General features: G+C 43.3%; 1 protein-coding gene across 1 annotated transcript in view; it reads left to right on the forward strand.

Moving 5' to 3' along the window:
• Positions 1 to 13088: 13088 nt before the first annotated feature.
• The window catches only part of PIK3CA (phosphatidylinositol-4,5-bisphosphate 3-kinase catalytic subunit alpha), an 83246-nt gene continuing 73587 nt past the window's right edge, over positions 13089 to 22747 (forward strand). Inside the window, 1 exon segment of the mRNA XM_030215780.1 lies at positions 13089 to 13601. The gene's annotated coding sequence lies outside the window, so the exon portion shown is untranslated.

Below are 22747 nucleotides of genomic sequence, written 5' to 3' on the forward strand. Positions count from 1 at the left end.
ATCGCGCGACAGGTGCCCGGCTAACGCGCGGCCCTGATTGAAATCGCGCGAGACCCGCTCTCTTCCCGAGACTTTAGTTTCGCCCGCTGTCTAGAAGACGCATATTATGCAAGGAAGGTGCTCTAGACAAATATTCCTCCAAACTATATGGTGCTCATTTTCAAAGCACATAGACTTACAAAGTTCCATAGTAACATATATAACTTTGTAAGTCTATGTGCTTTGAAAATTAGCCTCGTCGACATGATATACGTTAGTTGCTGTAGGCTTAAAAATGGTTTTAACAAACTGGAAGGATAACTCCTCCTTTCTTAAGTCTCACTTTTTTGGTGGCATTCTGGTTTTACAGATCCACAAATTTGAGCTAGCTTTAGCCCTCAAAGTTCGAAATTCCTTATATGTTGATAAAGTGTGGCTGCCTTTAACAACCTGTCTTTCTTTAAACAAGAGGTCTACATAATACTCGAGTGTAAATTGCAGATTTTGCTTTGAATGCATTCACAAATTGCTTCCCTCCCTCCTTTTCCTCCCTCTGTTACCTGTCCACTGATATTCTTTGGTGTGATTACCTGATTGTTTCTTGTAATTTGTATTTCCTACCCCTGTTGTTAAAATTTAATAAAAAATTTCTAAAAATGAAAAATGATAGACGACGCGTAGCGCCATTTGCAAAAGGGAAAGAGCCTGGTGGAGCGGGGGCTCACAGGAGATGATGTTTCTGTCTAGGTTAACTCCTGCTCGTTTACTTCACTTCACTTCTTAGAAACATAGGTGCTAGCTCTGGGGGTGTTGAGCGCCTTCAATACTGAGCAAATTTCTTTACTGTGACCAGCGAGCATCAACTTTTGTTGGGTTTAGTACACAAAGAGGCGTATTTTCAAAGCACTTAGACTTATAAAATTCCACAGTAACCTATAGAACTTTGTAAGTCCAAGTGCTTTGAAAATAAGCCTCCAAGTGTTATGAAAAGTTGGTTTCTACGCTAGGAAGGTTGCTATTCTGTGTATTCACAGACAGATTAAGATTTTAAAAAATCTTCTCTTCCTTCCCCGACATCTGAGACAAAGAATAAAATACCTCCGCTATGATTTACATTTTTTTGTTTGCAATATTTTTTTATTGATTTTTTTTTTGTGATTTGGAGGCATTTTTTCAAAGCACCATAGGCATACAAAGTTACATAGAAGTGTATTTTCAATGTGATGTCTAAACGTCCAAAATACGAATAGGAAAGAAGGGTGTTTGGTTTTAAAAGGAAAACATCTATCAGCTGCCAGGCTGATATTTGGTAAAACACGCTTGGAAAGCGCTAAACCCCTCTGAGAAAAGCTACACTGGCTCCCAATCAAAGAACAGATCATCTTCAAAATCTGCACCTTGGTCCACAAAATTATCTATGGCGTAGTCCCAGGATATATGACAGACCTCATAGATCTACCAACCAGAAACAGATTTGGATCATCACGATCATACCTAAACCTACATTACCCAAATTGCAAAGGACTGAAATACAAAACAATTTATGCATCCAGCTTCTCCTACTTAAGCGCACAACTATGGAATGGACTCCCAAAAGCTGTGAAAATAATCCATGACCATCTAAACTTCAGGAAATCACTAAAAACCACCCTCTTCAAAAAGGCTTACCCCACCGATCCAACGTAAATCCCCACACCCAACAACACAACCAATGATCGTATTGGACAATATACAATCGTCATCCCTTCCATCCTCATGGTCACACCCAGGGGCGTAGCTACGGGTGGGCCTGGGTGGGCCCAGGCCCACCCAATTCCAGCCCAGGCCCGCCCAGCACCAGCGTCAGCTCCCATTGCCGGCCACTGCTGCTTTTCCTGATGAGCAGCAGGGCCGGCGCCCGGCGCTACAAAAAGAAGAAGCGCTCAGCTGACTGAGCTGAGCGCCAACGCGTCGCTAAGGGCAAGAAAAAATGTTTTTAAAAAAACGCGGCACTGCAGGCAGTCTAAGCATTGGCTGCTGGCTCTGTGCAGGCTCCTCCTGTCTCTTACATCACTGCCCCTGTAGCGAAGTAGGGGCAGTGACGTAAGAGACGGAAGGAGCCTGCAGAGGCAGCAGCCAATGCTTCGAGGCTGCCTGCAGTGCCGCGTTTTTTTAAAAACATTTTTTCTTGCCCTTAGCGACGCGTTGGCGCTCAGCTCAGTCAGCTGAGCGCTTCTACTTTTTGTAGCGCCGCGCGCCGGCCCTGCTGCTCATCAGGAAAAGCAGCAGTGGCCGGCAATGGGAGCTGGCGCTGGTGGGCCTGAATGGGAGAGGGAAAATGGATGGCAGGATGGGGAGAAAGAGAAAAAATGGAAGGATGGGGAGAGAAAGAGGGAAAACAGATGGGAGGATGGCAGAGAAAGAGGGAAAATGGAAGGATGGGGAGAGAAAGAGGGAAAACAGATGGGAGGATGGCAGAGAAAGAGGGAAAATGGAAGGATGGGGAGAGAAAGAGGGAAAACAGATGGGAGGATGGCAGAGAAAGAGGGAAAACGGAGGATGGGGAGAGAAAGGGAAAACATGGGAGGATGGCAGAGAAAGAGGGGAGATGGATGAAAGGATGCAGAGAAAAAGGGGAGAGTGGAAGGATGTGGAGAGAGAAGGGACACTGAACAGAAAAGGGTAGAGAGATAGACACTGGTTAGAAGGAGGGAGAGAGACATTAGATGGAAGGATCAGGAGAGAGGGTAGATGGGTGGAAGGATGGGGAGAGAAAGAGGGAAGACGCTGGATGGAAGGGTAGGGAGAAAGAGGTGACACTGGATGGAAGGATGCAGAAAGAAAGAGGGGAGACTATTGGAAGGATGGGGAGAGAGAGGGGAGACACTGGAAGGATGGGGAGAGAAAAAGAAGAGCTGCTGCATGGAAAGGGGGAGTAGTGAAAGATTGGAGAATAAGAGGAAGGGGCATGGGGAGAACAAGGGTGAGAAAAAGATGAAAAGCCATAAGTAGATGAAGGAAATTAAAGAATGGATAGTAAGAATGAATTAAATCTGGACACAGAGAGAGGCAGAAAAATATTGAAGAAAGCAAAGAAAAAGGAGAGAAAAATTACAAATGGCCAGGAAACCCTGGCAGAAGAGTCAAGCGAAAACGAAGGAAAGCAGAATCTAGAGACTGGGAGCGACACAATGAGAAAAAGTAAATAGCCATACAACAAAGGTAAAGAAAATAATTTTATTTTTAATTTAGGATAAAGTAATATGGTACCTGTGTTAATAACGTTTCAGAGACCAATACTTCCTTCCTTAGGTCAGGAGAGGATACCGTAACAGCATTATACTGATCTGAGGCAGGAGGTTTTGGCCTCTGAAAGCTCACTGAAAAGGGTGTTAGGCTATTAAATAAATTGTCTGAAATCTGATGCACTGAAAAGCAGCACTGTACCCCTGTGTGACAAATGCATCTGAGTGTGACTACATTTTGCTGGGGGGGGGGGGGGGGGTAGAGAGAAAATTTTGTGCCCACCCACTTTGGGTTCAGGCCCACCCAAAATTGGCAGTCTGGCTACGCCACTGGTCACACCTACCTCACTTCGACCACAATATAACCTGTATTTGTTATCAACCGACTGGTGAACGCCTGTACAGTACTATCATGTAAGCCACATTGAGCCTGCAAATAGGTGGGAAAATGTGGGATACAAATGTAACAAATAAATAAATATCTTTTTGTGCTTTGTACGGTTTTTTTTGTTTTGTTTTTTTTTACCATTTTCTTATTGCATGCACTTCTGCCCTTGTACATTTCTGTAGTTAGGGCTAGCAGCAGGTGTGTTGGGGATTTTCTCCATTCTAGAATTTCTTTCTGGCTGTGTTATGTTGCCTCTACATTCCATAAATTACATTGCCCATTTCCTTTGTGGTGTCATTGAAGTCCAGGCAGAGGTGCACCGATCTGGACGCTCCCTCTGTTTCTATAATTGCGGCCCCTTAGCATGAGTCTTCCACTGTGGTAATGAGCTTAAACCACAACTGTAGGACCAAATAAGCCATCACACAGCAGAAGGCAGTCATTTTCTGTTGCTGTCATTGCATGGTCTTTGATCTAGATGGAAGAATCAACCATCATAAATAATGTGTGTGGTTTTGTTTGTATTTGTTTATTAGATTATTCACCTTTCCAAGTGTTCAAGACAAGGTATAACATTGAAAAATACATTTTTGTTCATGTCTTATTGAAAGTGATAAGAACATAGCAATTTACTACTACTACTACTTAACATTTCTAGAGCGCTACTAGGGTTACGCAGCGCTGTACAATTTAACAAAGAGAGACAGTCCCTGCTCAAAGAGCTTACAATCTAATAGACAAGTGAACGGTCGGTCCGATAGGGGCAGTCAAATTGGGGCAGTCTGGATTCACTGAACGGTAAGGGTTAGGTGCCGAACGCAGCATTGAAGAGGTGGGCTTTAAGCAAAGACTTGAAGACGGGCAAGGAGGGGGCTTGGCGTAAGGGTTCAGGAAGGTTGTTCCAAGCATAGGGTGAGGCAAGGCAGAATGAGCGGAGCCTGGAGTTGGCGGTGGTGGAGAAGGGTACTGAGAGGAGGGATTTATTCTGTGAACGGAGGTTACGGGCGGGAACGTAAGGGGAGATGAGGGTAGAAAGATAGTGAGGGGCAGCAGACTGAGTACATTTGTAGGTAAGAAGGAGAAGCTTGAATTGAATGCGGTATCTGATCGGAAGCCAGTGAAGTGACCTGAGGAGAGGGGTGATATGAGTATATCGGTTCTGGCGGAATATGAGACGTGCAGCAGAGTTCTGAACAGACTGAAGGGGGGATAGATTCTGTATAAGCCTTGTTGTGACTCTGGGCAAGTCACTTAACCCTCCATTGCCCCAGGTACAAATAAGTACCTGTATATAATATGTAAGCCGAATTGAACCTGCTATGAGTGGGAAAAGCGTGGGGTACAAATGTAACAAAAAAAAAATATATATATATATATAAACATAAGACTGGGATTGGCTATTCTGTTCCTTCTGTCCCTCCCCCAAGGTCTGCTGCTGTCCCCATCTTCCAAGGCCTGACCCCTTATGTCCTCTGTCACTTTCTGTTAGAGGCCAAATCTTATCAGCCTCCTTCCAGTTGGTGTTGGCTGAGGATTCCCTCCTGCTGTTCCACCCTGATATTTCCATTCAGGCTGCAAACCTCTTGGCCCATGTTGATGTCACACAGAGTACTATTGATATGCATGCTAATGTCTCCTGCCTCTTCCCAGGCCCAGTGGGCTTAGGCAGAGAGGGAGTAGGGAAGGTAGGCTCTTTCCAATCAGTGAAGAAGACGTATGGATGGTAAAAGACTTTATTGGATAACATCAAAGGTGACTCGACACAGCTGCTGTGTTTTGGCGCCAAAGCGCCTGTCTCAGGAGTCTTATGATGTGATGTTAGATCGTAAAGTTGAGCACAAAAAAAGAAGTATTTGACACAGTGGGATTTTTTTAACCTATAATCTGGCGCCAAAACAGCTGCCCCCTCCCTTCCTCCTGCGCCTACCTTGTCGCTGGTGGATAGTGGACACAGGAGCAGCCCCACTTGCTCCTGCACACAGCCAGTTCCAGGTCAAAATTACTTCCAGGACAGCAGAGACTGCTGCTGGAAGACCTGAAAGTCACTTTGAGTTTACAAATCTGTAAACACTCCCTTATCCTCACTGCTTCAGATAGGACATATCTGAAGATCTCCAAAAAGAGGACATATGGAGGCTTATTTTCAAAGCACTTAGCCTCCCAAAGTTCCATAGAAACCTATGGAACTTAGCCTCCCAAAGTGCTTTGAAAATATGCCTCATGGTAACCCTACGCCTTGGTATGCCTTGTAGCGTTATAAAAGTGATTAGTAGTAGTAGTAGTAGTAGTATGTATAGTTTAATTTCTAAGGCAGGAGATAGATTTTGTGCCAGGTTCTGGGTGACATAGCTTATTCCTGTGAATCTCTTCTCTTCTTAGTCTAAAATCCACAGCAAGAAGCTTTGCAATTACTGTGCAGCAAACACATGACCACCTTCCTCTATAGAGGCCAACCAAATTTTGGTTTCAGTGGCAAAACTGGTCTGAAATCCTAGACATATTTTTTTCAGTGCTGATTTTTTAGGCATGATATACTAGATGTCTAGTAGCGCTACAAAAATGATTAGTAGTAGTATTAGGGAATGGAAACGGGACTTGATATACAGCCTTTCTGTGTTTTTTTAAACTACATTCAAATTGGTTTATGTAATATATATACAGGTACTTATGTGTACCTGGGGCAATAGAGGGTTAAGTGACTTGCCCAGAGTCACAAGATGCTGCAGTGGGAATTGAACCCAGTTCCCCAAGATCAAAATCCACTGCACTAACCACTAGGCTAATCCTCCACTAGCAACATTCCATCAAATAGGGAAATGGGACTTGATATACCGCCTTTCTGGTTGTTTTTTGTTTTTTTTTTCAACTACATTCAAAACAGTTTACATAGTATATACAGGTACTTATTTGTGCCTGGGGCAATGGAGAGTTAAGTGACTTGCCCAGAGTCACAAGGAGCTGCAGAGGGAATTGAACCCAGTTCCCCACTACATTAACTACTAGGCTACTCCTCCACTCCCTTAGTATTATTAGTAGTAGAACACATAGCTTGGCACTGAAGTGAGGTGTATGTCAGTTAACCTATTTGGAGAAATTACACTGTTACTGCCCTGCACTTTTCTGACATCCAACAATGGTGCATATGTAAGAGATAAAAGCCATGTATGCTGTATTAATCAGTTCAACAGCTTCAACAAAATTGGTAATTTGCAGTGGGGTGTAATTTGCAGGGGGCTGAAAAAAAAATGCAGTTTTTGCCCCTTATCTAATGTTGCCATTAGTGTGTGGTCATTTAAACAGATTAGCACATGAGCCCTTATCACTACCCATTTTGTAGGCAAGAAGGGCCCATGGTAATCACACGCTAATCGGTTAGCATGTGACAGTGTAGCTTCGCTAACAGATTAGTGCAGAACACACCCACTCTCTTCCCTCAGACATTCCCCCATAGTAAAAAAAAAAATGTATTTTTTAGTACACGGGTAGCGCACACACATCCTGAAATTATCATGGGATGCCTCCGCATGCCATTTTTGTTGTGGTAAGCACACATTAGTCCCCTTAGTTACTATACAGCATTGTTTATGTTGCTCCTGAGGTCTCCTCCTTTCAGACTTACAATGATCCTTTATTTTAGAATTTTTGCTCAATTACAAGCAGAGTTTAATATTCCCAATTCTCAAATGTTGCAATGGTACCAACTATGTAGTGTAATTAAATTCAAAAAATGGAATCTGTTATATTAATCACGTTTTGGATCTTAATAATTTTGTTGAAGATCATTGTAGGTTAAATCATAGGGCCTCACTGTTTTATAAAACAATGCAATCCTACACTACTAGGTGCGAAGGCAGTAGAACGAGAGGACATGAAATGAGATTGAAGGGGGGCAGACTCAAGAAAAATGTCAGGAAGTATTTTTTCACGGAGAGAGTAGTGGATGGTTGGAATGCCGTCCCTCGGGAGGTGGTGGAAATGAAAACGGTAACGGAATTCAAACACGCGTGGGATAAACATAAAGGAATCCTGTTCAGAAGGAATGGATCCTAAGGAGCTTAGCCGAGATTGGGTGGCAGAGCCGGTGGCGGGAGGCGGGGATAGTGCTAGGCAGACTTATACGGTCTGTGCCAGAGCCGGTGGTGGGAGGCGGGGAGGGTGGTTGGGAGGTGGGGATAGTGCTGGGCAGACTTATACGGTCTGTGCCAGAGCCGGTGGTGGGAGGCGGGGCGGGTGGTTGGGAGGCGGGGATAGTGCTGGGCAGACTTATACGGTCTGTGCCCTGAAGAGGACAGGTACAAATCAAAGTAGGGTATACACAAAAAGTAGCACATATGAGTTTATCTTGTTGGGCAGACTGGATGGACCATGCAGGTCTTTTTCTGCCGTCATTTACTATGTTACTACTCAACCAGTATGGGAATTAGATCTCAATGACTCATTATCAGATACTCATTGGTCTCAAGTTTGGTCAAATGGCCCAAGAGCTTCTTTATCAGCTGCTTTAACACAATCTCTTTCCTTTATGCATCACAGAGCTCTTTGGACTCCAAGAAAGAGTAAATTGTCTGGTGCCTCAAATTTTGACCTCTGCTGGTCATGCAAAAAAATATACAGGAACTCTTACACATCTTTTACTAGGATGCCCTAATGTAGTTTTGTTTTGGTCAGACGTCTGGGATAAGTTGAAGGAGATTTTTGGTTTCCAAGCATTTTTTTAAACCAAAATATACTACTACTATTTAACATTTCTAAAGCGCTACTAGGGTTACGCAGCGCTGTACAATTTAACATAGAGGGACAGTCCCTGCTCAAAGAGCTTACAATCTAAAGGACAAGTGAGTAGTCAATTCGATAGGGGCAGTCAAATTGGGGCAGTCTGGATTTCCTGAATGGTAAGAGTTAGGTGCCGAACGCAGCATTGAAGAGGTGGGCTTTAAGCAAAGACTTGAAGATGGGCAGGGAGGGGGCTTGGCATAAGGGCTCAGGAAGGCTGTTCCAATATATCATCTGAAAGTCCATGTGTATTCCATTTTTTCTTTCAGATGATGATAAATTATTGTTTGACTTTCTAATATCCATTGCATTAAAATTAATTATTTTGCATTGGAAGGACAACTCTCAAGTGAATGTCTATCTTTGGTGGAACTGGATTTTACTATACAAAAAATATGGTCTTAAGAAATGGAAAACTCTAGATCTTTTTCCCTCTCTTATTACTTTAGCCATATAGGGCCCTGTTTAAGGTACATTAGTGTATTTAGCACGCCTACACTTAGCGCACACGCTAGCCATTTAGGTGCCTATAGGGATATTGTAGGCATGTACATGGTTAACACACATTTAGCCCACTCCTCAAGTCACTTCACTGGCTCCCTGTCCGCTTCCGCATACAGTTCAAACTTCTGTTACTGACCTTTAAATGCATCCATTCTGCAGCTCCCCCCCCCCCCATTACCTCTCCTCTCTCATCTCTCCCTACATTCCTCCCCGTGACCTCCGCTCGCTGGACAAATATCTCTTGTCGTCCCCCTTCTCCTCCACTGCTAACTCCAGACTTCGCTCCTTTTCCCTCGCGGCACCTTATGCCTGGAATAGACTTCCTGAGCCTGTACGTCTAGCTCCATCTCTACCTGTTTTCAAATCTATGCTGAAAACCCACTTTTTCACCACTGTTTTTGGCTCCTAGCCACTACTCAATTGCCCTCCCCTTGTTCCCTTCTCACCCAGTACTTCCCTCGCCCTTAATTGTCTTGTCTGTCTGTATTACTTTAGATAGTAAGCTCTATTGAGCAGGGACTGTCTCTCTGTATCAGGTGTTCAGCGCTGCGTGCGTCTGGTAGCGCTATACAAATGTTAATAATAATAATTTAAAACATGAATGCACCTATAACGCTGCTTAGTAAACAGGGCCCATAGTGTTGTTCATAAACCTCAGCTTTGGTTATTGTATAATGCACTCATGTACTTGTTTTTCTGTCTTGAAAATGTTTGTTGTATATTTGTAAAACTCAATACAAATTATTAAAAAAAAAAAAAAGAGCATTCTTTCCAATGAAGTATGCTTGCTGTTTGTGTATTTGTGCCTGTATATATTTGAAAGTCTCCTTCATATCCCCGTGCTCTCTTCTACGATGTAACATGTAAACAAACCAACCTGTGTGTCATAGCAGTCTTTCATTTAGAAATCCGTGAACCCTTTTCTTTTCTTTTACCTTTGGCAGCAGAATTGTGTCTGCCCCTCGTTTTACCCCGATCATGGGCACATTTAGCCTGCTGAAAAACGTCATTTAGGTTGATAAATGACTACAACCACTATTAATCATTTATTTAGCACCAGAAGATATGTGGAGTGCTGCAGAGACACATGTGACAGAGACAATCTTTGTCTCATTTCCTTTATCACTTTTATGCCATCCTCCTAGCAACCAGACTGCTCAGAGTGGTTTACAGAACAGTCAAAACATCAATTTAGAATCCATTAGAAACAAAATAAACCCACAACCCACTCTCTTTAAAAAGCTTATAAATTCCCCAGTCCTACATATTGTTCAACATCTCAGCTAATCCCACTGAAATCTATCCTCGTTCATCCACATTCCTATGCACTTCTCCCTCAGACCTCATCTATATTACACGGTTAAGGGTAAAAGAAAAAAATGGTACAGTTTGATTTTGTATGAAGGTACTTAAGGAGTTGTTCGATCAAACAGTAATTTTTTTAAAGTGAAGATTATGGATTTTTTCAAGACTTGTCTAGCAAGATACATATATACCAGAACAGCCAGCTCTGTGGCTGATAAATGTAAAATATGAAGGGACGCTATCGAATATAAGAATTTTTAGATGATTGACTAGTGCCGCAGTGTTTTCTTTTTTTACACTTTGATATCCCATACCAGAGTCCTTCAGCCGTCAACTGCGAATAACATCACAGACTTTTAGCCTGGATACTCATCGCTCCAGTGCGTGATGTATAATCAGGTGTACGAAATCCATCTCTGAGGAATTTACAGATCTAATCAAGACAAATAAGAGGTTCAAGGCTTTGTTTCCTTAGGAGGAGGTTAAGGTCAAGAAAGCCCTTCACTAACAAACAAGAAAGGGACCAATCCTGATTCAGAATTGAGATTGGTCTTTCACCCAGAGGCAGTAGAATGCCTTTTTATTGGGGGGGGGGGGGCAAGCACCAATCCCTGACTCCACCCTCAATACCACTGATTTTAATGTCACACACAGAACACAGATAGACCCTATCAAACAATAAAAAAATGTCTCTCTCCCCCAGCCCCTGCCTAATTCTAGAACACTGTACGGAAATATTCAGAACACCTGTGACCCAACCATCCCTCTCCCATGAACACGCCTCCTTTTGTACGCTATGGGTTGTAGGCGCCCAGCGTAATAAAATAGTGTGCAGCTAGATGTGCGTACAATCCTAATCATTGCCAATTAACATCAATAATTGGTTGTTAGCATCCAGTTATTGATGTTAATTGGCTCGTTAGACATTTAATTTGCATGCATACCCAAACTTGGTGCCATTTTTCCTGGAAGTATGTATGTGTTGTGTATTCTTGTTGATTTTATTATGAATGCCATGTGCTCTGTCACACTTTGTAGTTATTTTTCTTCTTTCTTTTAATGTTATTGCTTGTGATTTTTAGAAGTGTAAACCGCTTTGCCCTGCCTGCCATTTAAAATGGTATAGTAAGTATGGACTAAGTAAAATACAGGGGTTAATGTTTAGCCATAAGTGTTCAGTTCTTGATTCAAATACACCCTGTGTCCATGAATGTTGATACAGAGCTTTGCAGGATATAACAAAGTGAAAAACAATGTTGCCTGAGTTCATTTACAAGAGATTTGACCTAGGTCCAAATGGTGGAGAAATAGTATGTTGGCACACTAGCAAAAATTAAAAATATCATAAGTAAAATCATTTTTTCCATCACTACAGAAATATATTTCAACAACAGCCAGACAAGTCTCTTTGTGGTGAATTCTAGCATTCCAAAGGGATCTGACTGAGGACTGAAAATATGTATTGAAATTCCAAGGCTGAGACACTTGAACTATTGAAGAAAAAAAAAAAAAAAGATACACGGCCCTTGTTCTGAAGAGGGAAACCTTTACTTCACTCCTCTCATCCCTCATCTCAGTGACTCATGCACTGAGCAGAATTTTGTTTAGAGGGAATTCACAGCAAAGATAAGATCACCTGGAACTCAAAACCTATGATGATATAAAGTCAAGTGTGATAATGCTTTAAAACAGTGAACAGGGGTGGGGGGAGTGGCAGTGGGTCTGCTGAGGAAAGCAACTGCGGAACTGCTCAGCTGCCCAATCTTATCAGAAAAATCCATCCACTTAAGGCAGGAAAACTTGAGTCAGAGATTAAAACATGATAAATATCAGAAATAGGCTGAAATCCAATGCAGCAAAGCCAAAATAAAGCATGAATCAGAGACATGATGCAGAGGGAAAAGAACAAAGGCAGGACCCCCAATTATCAGAACTGGCAGTGGACAGAGAGGTCACTGAAAACCAAGAGATATGTGTATTACATAATGTGCTGAAAATGATGGCTCAAGATGTCCCAGAAATAGGAGACAAAAATATGGTCAAGCAAGCAATATCAGCACTTCGTGAGGGATATATATGCTGCTTTTCAAATAACTGATTTGGTGCTGTGGGACCCATTTGAATAGTTTGGTAATGAAGATTAATATGTCACTAAGGTTCTCCCAAGGAGTATCCCTAACCACACCCTCTCCAAAGGACATCATGCCCTGTGGTACCCAACAGCGAGCTTTCTCTGGAGTAACCCCCACTCTTTGGAATGCACTCCCTGGATGGAACCTTGGTCCTGTCTTGACCCGGGTTTTGGCCTGTTTGAACTTTTAACAAATCTTGATTCAAGTCTTGACCTACTAGTTCAGTATTGCCAAGCTCACTGCTGACCTCTCTACTTTACAGCGCTGACAAGTACTGTGTCCGTCCTTGAGCAACAAAACTGCCTTGTTAACCACACGCTAGTTCTACCTGCATTAACTTTCTGCTAGGGCCCTTCAGTTCCCCCATTCATGCTGGAATCTACTTTCTCCTCTACTACTAATAAGTTCTATAGCGCTACAAGGCATACGCAGCGCTGTACAACATACACGAAAAGACAGTCCCTGCTCAAAGAGCTCACAATCTAAATAAGACAGGTAAACACCTCAACTTGCAGTTCTTTCTCCCTTCCTATTCTGTCCCAATTTTGCCTGCTAAACCAAGAAAGAGGAGAGTGATGATGTAACCAGGATAACGATCTGCTCCCTTTTCTGCTCTCACCCCACGAGGTCCCAAAAAGCTAGCTATTTTGATTAGCCTGAGGCTCAAGCCCTCGAGCCAATCAATTTAGAGCACAACCCCTGTGTACATACTATAGCTAGGAAAATCCATATTTTAAAAAAATATTTTTATTAGCAAGAGAAATGCACAAACAGCCAAAGATTCTCCGAACAACAATCTCACGGGATATCTCATAAGTGATGTGCAGTTTGAAATACAGTCTAAGATAATAACAATAGCACAAGTAACATTATTTTGCAAATGGATAGCATAGAATAATAAGTTCAAAACATATGGCAACCTTAATTTGTAAAGTTCCATAAACCATGTGGCAGAGGTTTTTTTTTTTCTTTTTACACTGCGTCTCTCGGGTATTTTAATCCTAATCAGACTCCTTGTCGAAAACTCTGTAGGGAAGAAGAACTGACGCACACGGACAGGTGTTAAATGAATGAGAAAGAGCCTCTCCCGCGAACTCCCCAGCTCCAGCTTATTTCCCTAAGAAGTTCTGCAAAGAAATGATGACGTCTCAGTGTCACGTGACGTCGTCTAGACAGCAGGCCAAAGTCTCTCGAGATAAAGAGCAGCAGGTCTCGCGCTATTTCAGGGCTGTTGTCGGGCGGGCCGCGCTTGTCGCGCGATTTGCCGCCGGATGCAGGAAGCGGAGCGGCCACTAGGTAAAAAAAAAAAAAAACCCCAAACAAATAGCCCGAGAAAGGGCCGGGCCCGGGCCGCGCCGGATGTTTAGTTTTGGCCCTGAGCGAGGTGGACGGGAACAGGGCCGGGGCTCCTCCCCGGTGCGCTAGAGGGTAGCTGGCCGGGACCCTTCCCTTGCTCCTCCGGGGGTGGGGGGAGAGTGGGATTGTGGCCGCCCCAGGCCCACCCCCCCGACTCCGCCCGGGCCCCTCGGTGCTTCCTCCTCGCTGCAGCTTCAGAGCAAAATAACCGCAGAAAAGGCGGATGAAGCGCTGTGCAAGTCCGGGGGTGGCTGTGCCAGTGCGAGGAGTTGCTTGTTGTCACTGCCGGGAGGGAGCGGCAGAAGTAAGAAGGAGGAGGAGGATGATAAGTTCAGATGAACTGAAGTGGCTCTTTGACACGGAATGAGGATTTGAGACCAGGACGAGACGTTGCTAGTATGTACTTTTTCTAACCACTTCAAGGCTTGTATTTGTTTTATATACGTTGGGTTGGTTTTTTTTGTTTTTCTTACTATATTTTGAATCCCCATCTCCAGGAATTAACCGACATTGTTTTATGTTGGTTTTGCTTCTATACAGTTACTTTGTTTATATTCTTTTTAATGCTTTTTATATTGTAGTCCTCCTTTTCATTATATAAAAGCTGAATATGTTGTTAAAATTAAATAATTTGTGACACGTATTGCTTTTGACTTGTAACCTCTCACTTCTACCTACCCTCCTCTCCTCTTTCCTCTACACATTGAGTTGCTTGCTTTATTTTTTGTCTATTCGATTGTAAGCTCTTTGAGCAGGGACTGCCTACACTTTGTAACGCTATATAAATGATAAAAAGTAGTAGTAGTAGTAAAAGCAGGGCTTTTTTTGAGGGGTACTTGGGGGTAGTGAGTACCGGCACCTTTTCTGTTGTCTGCTAAAATTGACCCATGGACCCCAAGTTTTACTGAAAGAGCTGAAGCTCTACACACCAATCCTGCCTTGTCATACATTCTGTGACCGGTTGCAAGGGGCTTGGCTATTGTGGGATGTGTCCCTCAGTGATTACCCCACCCCTGAAGAGTGGCCTAGCATTTGAGTACCAGCACCTTTTTTTACTAGGAAATACGCACTGGTTAAAAGTAAAACGGAATAAGACTCTGTGGGATCTAATCAACAAAAGCTCTTGATGTCCAATACTACTGCAGTGGAGTCTCACTTATCCAACGTTCAAGATTCATACCTTGGTGATGACACAGCATTGTTATTGAGATAGAGGTGGATTTCTCTTTCGCTTTCCCTTTCCCAGCATCACCTTTAGTTAAAGGCAGCAGTGGTAGGTAAGATTCATGGGCACTTTAAGGGCCCTGTTTACTAAAGTGTGCTAATGTGTGATAACTGTGCTCATAGGAATATTTGGGGCATCTACACAATTAGCGCATGTTGCTAAAAATGCTTATTGTTTTAGGGGAGCATGAAATCATGCAGTTTATTGAGTCTCTTGAATATTTATCCTGTTGATGTTCTTTGGAGGCATCAAGGTAGGGTCTAGGATGGAGTGGGCAAAATGTTTTGGCTTGGGAACCATTACTGGAACAGGAGACCAGTGAGGTTTCAAGGACCCCTAACAGAGGTCTAAGGTTCTTATATCTCTACTGCTCTCCTGTTCCACATCCTTGGCACCAAAAGGGTAAGGCAAAAAGTTATTCCTTTCAAATGTAGGAAAAGAGGCCTCTGCAGACTAGACCTGAGGAATATTTTAAGGTATGTCATCTGATCAAGATCTGTGCCTACAGAATCTCCTCCTCTCAATAAGCTGAGAAGCAGATAAGTGAATCTGCTGTTTCTTGTTATTCTTGCATTATTTGTTTAGTTTCAAGAAGTAGTAAAGAAAAAAATACTGATGACATTTTACTTAATGTTCCACTCTTTGCTCTGTTCTTGTATGGATTGACTGTAAGACAGATTAAAATAATAGACAGGCGACCAACTTATAGTGGAGTGGAGGAGTGGCCTAGTGGTTAGGGTGGTGGACTTTGGTCCTGAGGAACTGAGTTCAATTCCCGGCACAGGCAGCTCCTTGTGAACTCTGGGCAAGTCACTTAACCCTCCATTGCCTGCCACATAGAGCCTGCCATGAGTGGGAAAGCGCGGGGTACAAATGTAACAAAAATAAAATAAATAGACTAACCAGTTTAATGAGGCATGATCTTTTGAGGGCCAGTGTTTACTTAAGGGTCCTTTTACCAAGCTGTGGTAAAAGGGCTCTGCGATAGCAGCGGAGGCCGTTTTTGCCGCATGTTGTGGCCCTTTTTACCGCAGCAGGTAAAAATGCCAATAAATGGCATGGCCACATGGTAAGATTTCACTTACCACGTGGCCATGCAGGGGTGGAGCACTTAATGCCACCCATTGAGGTGGTGTTAAGGACTTCTGGACTAACCTGGCAGTAACTGGGTGGTGCGCAGTGCTGTCAGATTTCCACTGGGTTAGCGCTGCGCTGGAAAATACCTTGCTGTTTTCTGTAGCATGGCAAATGACGCATGCCAGGGCTGGAACTACCGCCGGTGCCCATGTTGAGCCCACAGTGGTTCCAGATTAGCATGTGGTAAGCCCACATTGGGCTTACCACCGCTCTGTAAAAGGGCCTCTTAGACTGTTTTTCATACTGATTAATCCAAATGAATAATGTTTTTCCAAAACAAATGAAGCTATAGAACTAATAGGATATGATGTGAAGTTGCAAGGAGATAGACTCAGGAGTAATTTGAAGACATTTTTTTTTTCACAGAAAGGGTGATAGATATTAGGATTGCCCTCCCAAAGAAGGTGGGGAAGCTGTGATGTGTATATCTTACTCCTTTTTGAATTCCCAGGGACCCTTACATAGCAAAAAGATGGAAACTAAAACATTAAGCACTTCAGCAGCTTAAAACAGTGAAATGACTTGTTATCCCTAACTGGGCAACCTGCACAGAGCAGCAATTACAGCCTTAACCACTTTACTGGGCAGACAAGGTAGGCCATTTTGGTCTTTGTCTGCCATCATCTACCACGTTACTGTGTTTAGCTGGACTTTATCCGCTATCCTGGCCCTGCGTCTATATTTTGCTTATTCTCCCAAATTCCTGTATTCGCCTGTTCACACACATTGCCTCGGATTCTGTATATGGTGACTAAAGTTGCACATGCAAATCAGCATGCATTGCCGATTTGCTTGCACAGTTTGATTGAGCCTATCAGTGCCAATAATTAGTGCAAATTTGCCTTAAGTGGGATTTACATGTGGATCGTATTCTATAACTATCTATGTGTAAATGTATTTCTTGGGAGATGTTTCGAGGGTGTTCCTATGAATTAAGCGCATTGTTATAGAATATGCCTAGTCGGCACCTAATTTAGGTGCCGGCAACTTAAGTGTGGCTTAGGTGGTGTTGTATAAAGTGCAGGTGCATTTTATAGAATACCGCTCAACACACATTTTTTTTTCTATGCTGATTTTTCAGCACGAGTTACTAAATCTGGCCCATTAGCACTGTTTAGAGACACGTAATAATGTTTAAGATCTTGCTGTCTTGTAGAAATCCTACCCCCATCCCCTTCTTCATTGCTACTTTCACCACTTCCTTATTGTCTTCCATGGTACCATGTAAATCCTTAGGGCTTTTTGCTGCTTCCAACCTTCACTGCTCTCCAGTAATAACTTTAGCAGAGATCTAAGTCCCTTCCCATTATATTCATCTATTGCAAACATGCCCCCTTCCCTTGGCTTCTTGCAGCCCACTCAGCAGTTTATCCCGTTCCTCCCCTTCATCCTTGAACCTCATAATGCCATTTTTGCATTTCCTCCTATCACTAACATATCTTAAAAAAAAAAAGTTTTGTCACCCCATTTTACCATATTGTACTTTTCTTACAAAAAGATTTGTTGCCCTTACACAGCTTCTTTTAGTTTTGCCCACTGCTTTCCTGCTTCTTCCAGATGTTTCCATCCAGACAGCAATTCCTTCCATCTGAATAAAGTTAATTTTTTGAAGTCTAGATCCTTCACCTTTGAATGAACCCTCTCCACATCCAACTTAATATTAAACCACACCATCAGGATGATCACTGGATGCCAGATGAATCAGCTACTATAACATCAGAAATGTTCTCCCCATTAGTTAGCACTAAGTCCAGTATGACCTCGTCCTGTGTGGATTCCATTATTCAATGCTGGAATAGTTCTCCTTGTAGAGAATCCAGGATCTCCCTGCTTCTAAAACACCCCGCAGATAAAGCTACCCCAGTCAACATCTGGCATATGAAAATCACCTATTAGTAGTACTTCCCCTTTCGTGGCTATATTTTGAATGTCTTCAGTTAAATCTCTATCCACTTATGTCTGTGAAGGAGGCCTGTATATCACACCAATATAAGTAGATTTGCTAGTCCCTTTTTCCAGATTGATCCACAGTGCCTTTTCCTTACCCTGTAGGTCCTGCAACTGTGTGGCTTTAATAGTATCTTTAACATATAATGCCACTCCCCCTCCCTTTCTTCCTACCTTGCCTTTCCTGAACACATTATAGCCTGCTAAAACTATATCCCAGTGATGGTTCTCTGTGAACACCACTAAATCCAAATAAGCCTCTTACATCACAGTCTCAAATCTAAACCTTATTTCCCATACTTCGGTTGTTAGTATACACTGCTTTCCAGATGTTGCCCCTTTTTTCCATTTATGTAGAAGTATTTAATGCTATATTTACATGGGGGCTTTGATCACCCTGCCCCGACGGTTATAGTTTAAAGCCCTCTTCAGTAGGTTAGCCAGGCTGCTGCTGAAAACACTACTTCCCCATCTTTGATAGATGGATACCATCTCTGCTCAGTAGCCCTTGGAAATGCATCCCATGGTCCAGAAAGCCACAATGCTCTTGATGACATCATCTGCACGGCCCCATATTCATCTCTAGGATGCGAGCTTCTCTGCCTTGGCCTTTACCCTCAACAGGAAAGATCAACAAGAACATCACCTGTGCACCTGTCTGCTTCACCCTCTCTCCCACAGCCATGAAGTCACATTTGATATGTTCATGTTAATGATTTTCTGTTAGCCTATATCCAGTTTTAAGTGTGGATAAATATTCATTTAAAAAAATGTTTTATTGTAGTTGCTGAGCTGTTTTTTTTTTTTTTTTTTGGGGGGGGTGGATGGGCTTTTTTAGGTTTAACTCATGCCTTTTTCACTTGTAGCTTAGATTCTGGTACAGTACGTATTTTCTGTTTGCAGAGGGCTTACAAGTTTAAATTTGTACGTGAGGCAATGGAGGGTTAAGTGACTTGTAAAGAACACAAGGAGCCACACTGCAAGGCTATTCCACCTCATCATCCAGTTGATTTATGTTTATTTATTTATGGCATTTATATCCCACATTATTCCCGCCCATGGACAGGCTCAATGTGGCGTACAATAGTCTGTTAAACAACATTAATACAAAATACAGGAATTAGCGTCAGAGAAGGGAAAGAGGAACAACAGGAGGGAGAGGGAAAGAGGGGAAGCTGACAATTTGTCGATGTGGCTGCTGTGGCTCAGAGGGATGTAACACCAGGAGGGCCCATAGCATATGCTCTACCGAAAAGGAAGGTCTTGAGCCGCTTCTTAAAGGTCGGGTGATCTGGGGTGAATTTGACCACTTGGGGCAGTCCGTTCCAGGATTGAGTGCTAAGGTAAGAAAAAGAGGAAGCATAGACAGTCTTATATTTGAGGCCACTGAGAGCTGGATAGTGGAGATTGAGATACGTGCGAGCTGACTTGCGGGAGTTCCTGGGCGGCAAGTTAATGAGTGTCCATGTAAGCAGGAGCATCTCCTAGATCTCTTCTTAGATTGCACTGTATAAAATGATTATTTATCGTACATTGCTTGGAGCTAACCTTTGCTTACAGAAGTGGTGTATAAATGAAATGGAAGGAAATAAAAGATTGAACTAACTCTTGACACTCATGGAGGATGCCTGTTCCCCCCCAACCATCTCAGCCAAAAGATCATGGCACTGGTGTGGGGCTTCTCCTTTCCCTCTTTGGGAAGGTTCTTCTCTCCCCCCCCCCCCCCCCCCCCCAAATCCCATTCTTTCTTCTCCTCTGAGATATGCTTTATCTAACTATTCATCCTGTTACTTATAGGTTGCTAGATAGGTCTCTTTCCTCCTTCCTTAACTGACTTGGATTCCTAGTTTTCTTTTTATCATGCTCCCACTCTCTCATCCTGGGAGAATTCAGATTTCATATAGATGACACCTCTGAGATCCATACTGCTAGACTCCTTTCCCTTTTATCTTCATACGGCCTCTGATTAGGCTCTACTGCCTGACACATCAACATGGCTCCTGCCTTGACCTGGTCACTTTTCTCTAGTGCCTTGTTCTGACTTATTGCTGTTTTTCTCTGAACGGACCACCACCTGATTCTTCTCACTTAAGTTTCCTCACCAAGCTTAACTTGTCATTGCCTACACCTTTAGGAACATTCAAGCAGTTGGCTCCCCTATCCTTTACCATCCGATTGACATTTGAGGCAGTTTCTTCCTGCAACTCTCTACCCTCTTTTGCTCTGGATACACTGGTATCCCCTCACCTGTAGTATGAGATGTGTCTGACCCTGGTACATACCCACTGTCATGGTTTACTTCCTCTGGTCTGCAGATTGTCTCTGGTTCAAATCCTGCTGTTATGCCATCTTCACAGGTTTCAAAGTCATGCTCACATTGTTCCAATCAGCTGATTTATTTGCCAAGCCAAGACTATTGTGTCAGTCCAACCAACAGTCTGCCTTCCAGCCCCTGCCATTTTTAAAATCACTTTCAACTCTCTTCTGTCTTGGTTTTCTTCCTTCCTCTCCTAATGCACTTTCAACATATCTTTTGGAAGATCCATTTCCACTGCTGTTCTGTTATTGGTTAGTGTACTGCAAAGCTGTGTCCTTGGACTTGTTCCTTTTTTTTTTCTCTCTGCTCTCTCCTCTTGGCAATCTCATATCATCCCGTTGCTTCTGGTACCTTCTCCATGCGAATGGCTTAAACAGGGAACAACTCCCAGGTTGACCTTTCTGTACCAGAGCTCTTACCAGGAGTTCAATTGCAAATTTATGCCTTCTTGATGGCATTGCTGCCATTGCCAGAATAGAACTGTTTATTTGCCCCCCAAAACTTGCTTCCCTCCATCAGATCAGCAAATGACTGCATGTTACTGTGACAGTGTGTGCAGTATTTTCAGATTTGTTTTGTAATGCTGAGCTAATTATGTTTTAGAGTAATTTTTGGCATACTTTACGGCGTCTGGTTTCAAGACACTGCGATTCAGTGGAGTTTACATACACCAACGTAATTGTTCTTCACTTACATTTGTGTTCTTCCATTCAGTGTATGACCCCCTGGAGCAGACGGGCAAGTCCTGTCAAAACATGGCCCTATGTCGGGTCAATTACATGACTGATGCTGAATACTACTACTACTTATTTCTAAAGCGCTACTAGACATACGCAGCGCTGTACACTTGAACATGAAGAGACAGTCCCTGCTCGACAGAGCTTACAATCTAATTAGGACAGAGAAACAGGACAAACAAGAGATAAGGACAAAGTGTAGCAAGATTCTGGATTCTCAGAGTAGCAAAATTCCGTGCGGAATCTCAGAGTAGCAAGATTCTGTGCAGAATCCTGAAGAATAGCATGAGTCTGGAATTCCAAAGAGTAGCAAGATTCCGGAATCCCAAAGACTACTACTACTTATCATTTCTAAAGCGCTACTAGACATACGCAGCGCTGTACACTTGAACATGAAGAGACAGTCCCTGCTCGACAGAGCTTACAATCTAATTAGGACAGACAAATATAAAATTTGTTTGTACTATATTTGGCTGTGAGTTTTGTTTTTTGGTTTTTTTGTCCACCCCTACTTTTTATTTTTCCGTTTTGGACATTGCATAGGGCTTTTTTTTACCTTTTGGGTTTCTTTTTGGAACTGATTTGTATGTAATTGAGACTAAAAGTGTTAGCACATGCATTAGGATGCTGTACACTAAACTTAACGCAGCATTTTAACATGTTGCTTAACTGCATCAAGGCCACGGTAGGTGTTCTGATATACTGTACAATTTAAGTGTCTCTGTGGTTTTTTTGTTGTTGTTGTTGTTGTTGAGGTTTGGGGGGGGGGGGGGGGTTCTGACTAGTCCATGGAAAAGGTAGGAGTGGGCAGAGATGTTCTCGTCACAGTTATGCTGGTTGTGTGATCTTCCGGAGCTCACAGATTACTTGCAGTTCTTAGGTTCCATGGCTGTGACTCTGGAGGTGGTGCAAGTTCTGTTGTCCCAGTGGTCACTGTCTTCTCAGGAATTCCAACGTTCTCTCCAGCTCACACTCAGGGTGAGGATCAGTCTGGTCTGGTGGGATAGTCTAGTGAACCTTTCAAGAGGGGTACTTCTGGATCCTCCTCACCTGATCACCATGGGTGCGAGACTCCTCGTTTGGGGAGCTGACTGTTTTGGGCGTTTGATACAGAGCACCTAGTCTCTCATTGGCTCCGGTGTCTACTGGTAGATGATCCATTTCCACTATCCAGGGGGACTGGATCTGTTCAGGCGAGGGCCGGTAGAGATGGAGGATCCAGACTCCTTTTGGTATGGCCATTGAGAGGTGACTTTTAGAGAAGTGTGGGTTTTCCCCCTGCAGTTCTTTCTACCCTGCTTCAGGAGGTCCTTTACATCCCTGCCTTAAGTCAAGGTCTTGACGTGTGTTTGAATCCTGGTGCGGGGTACGGTTCCTATCTACCTGGATGTTCCCAATGTTTTGGATTTTCTGTAGTAGGGCTTGGAACGGCCTGGCCTTGAGCTTCCTGAAGATCCATGTGGCTGCGCTTTCCAGCTTTCGGGAGAAGGGGAAGAGCATCTCTCTGGCTTTGCTTAGAGAGGTAACTTGGTTTCTGAAGGGGGTGGTGCATCTGCGCCCCCCTCTTTGTCCTTCCTTTCCTTCTTGGGACCTCAATCTGGTCCTCCAGGCGCTGTCTGAGGCTACATTTTAGCCCCTCTGCATGGCTTCCACAGTGTTTTCTGTGGTCATCTCCTCTGCTAGGATGGTTTTTGAATTGCATGCCCTATCTTGACGGGATCCC

Source organism: Microcaecilia unicolor, chromosome 10, assembly GCF_901765095.1.
Source record: "Microcaecilia unicolor chromosome 10, aMicUni1.1, whole genome shotgun sequence".
Classification (NCBI taxonomy): domain Eukaryota; kingdom Metazoa; phylum Chordata; class Amphibia; order Gymnophiona; family Siphonopidae; genus Microcaecilia; species Microcaecilia unicolor.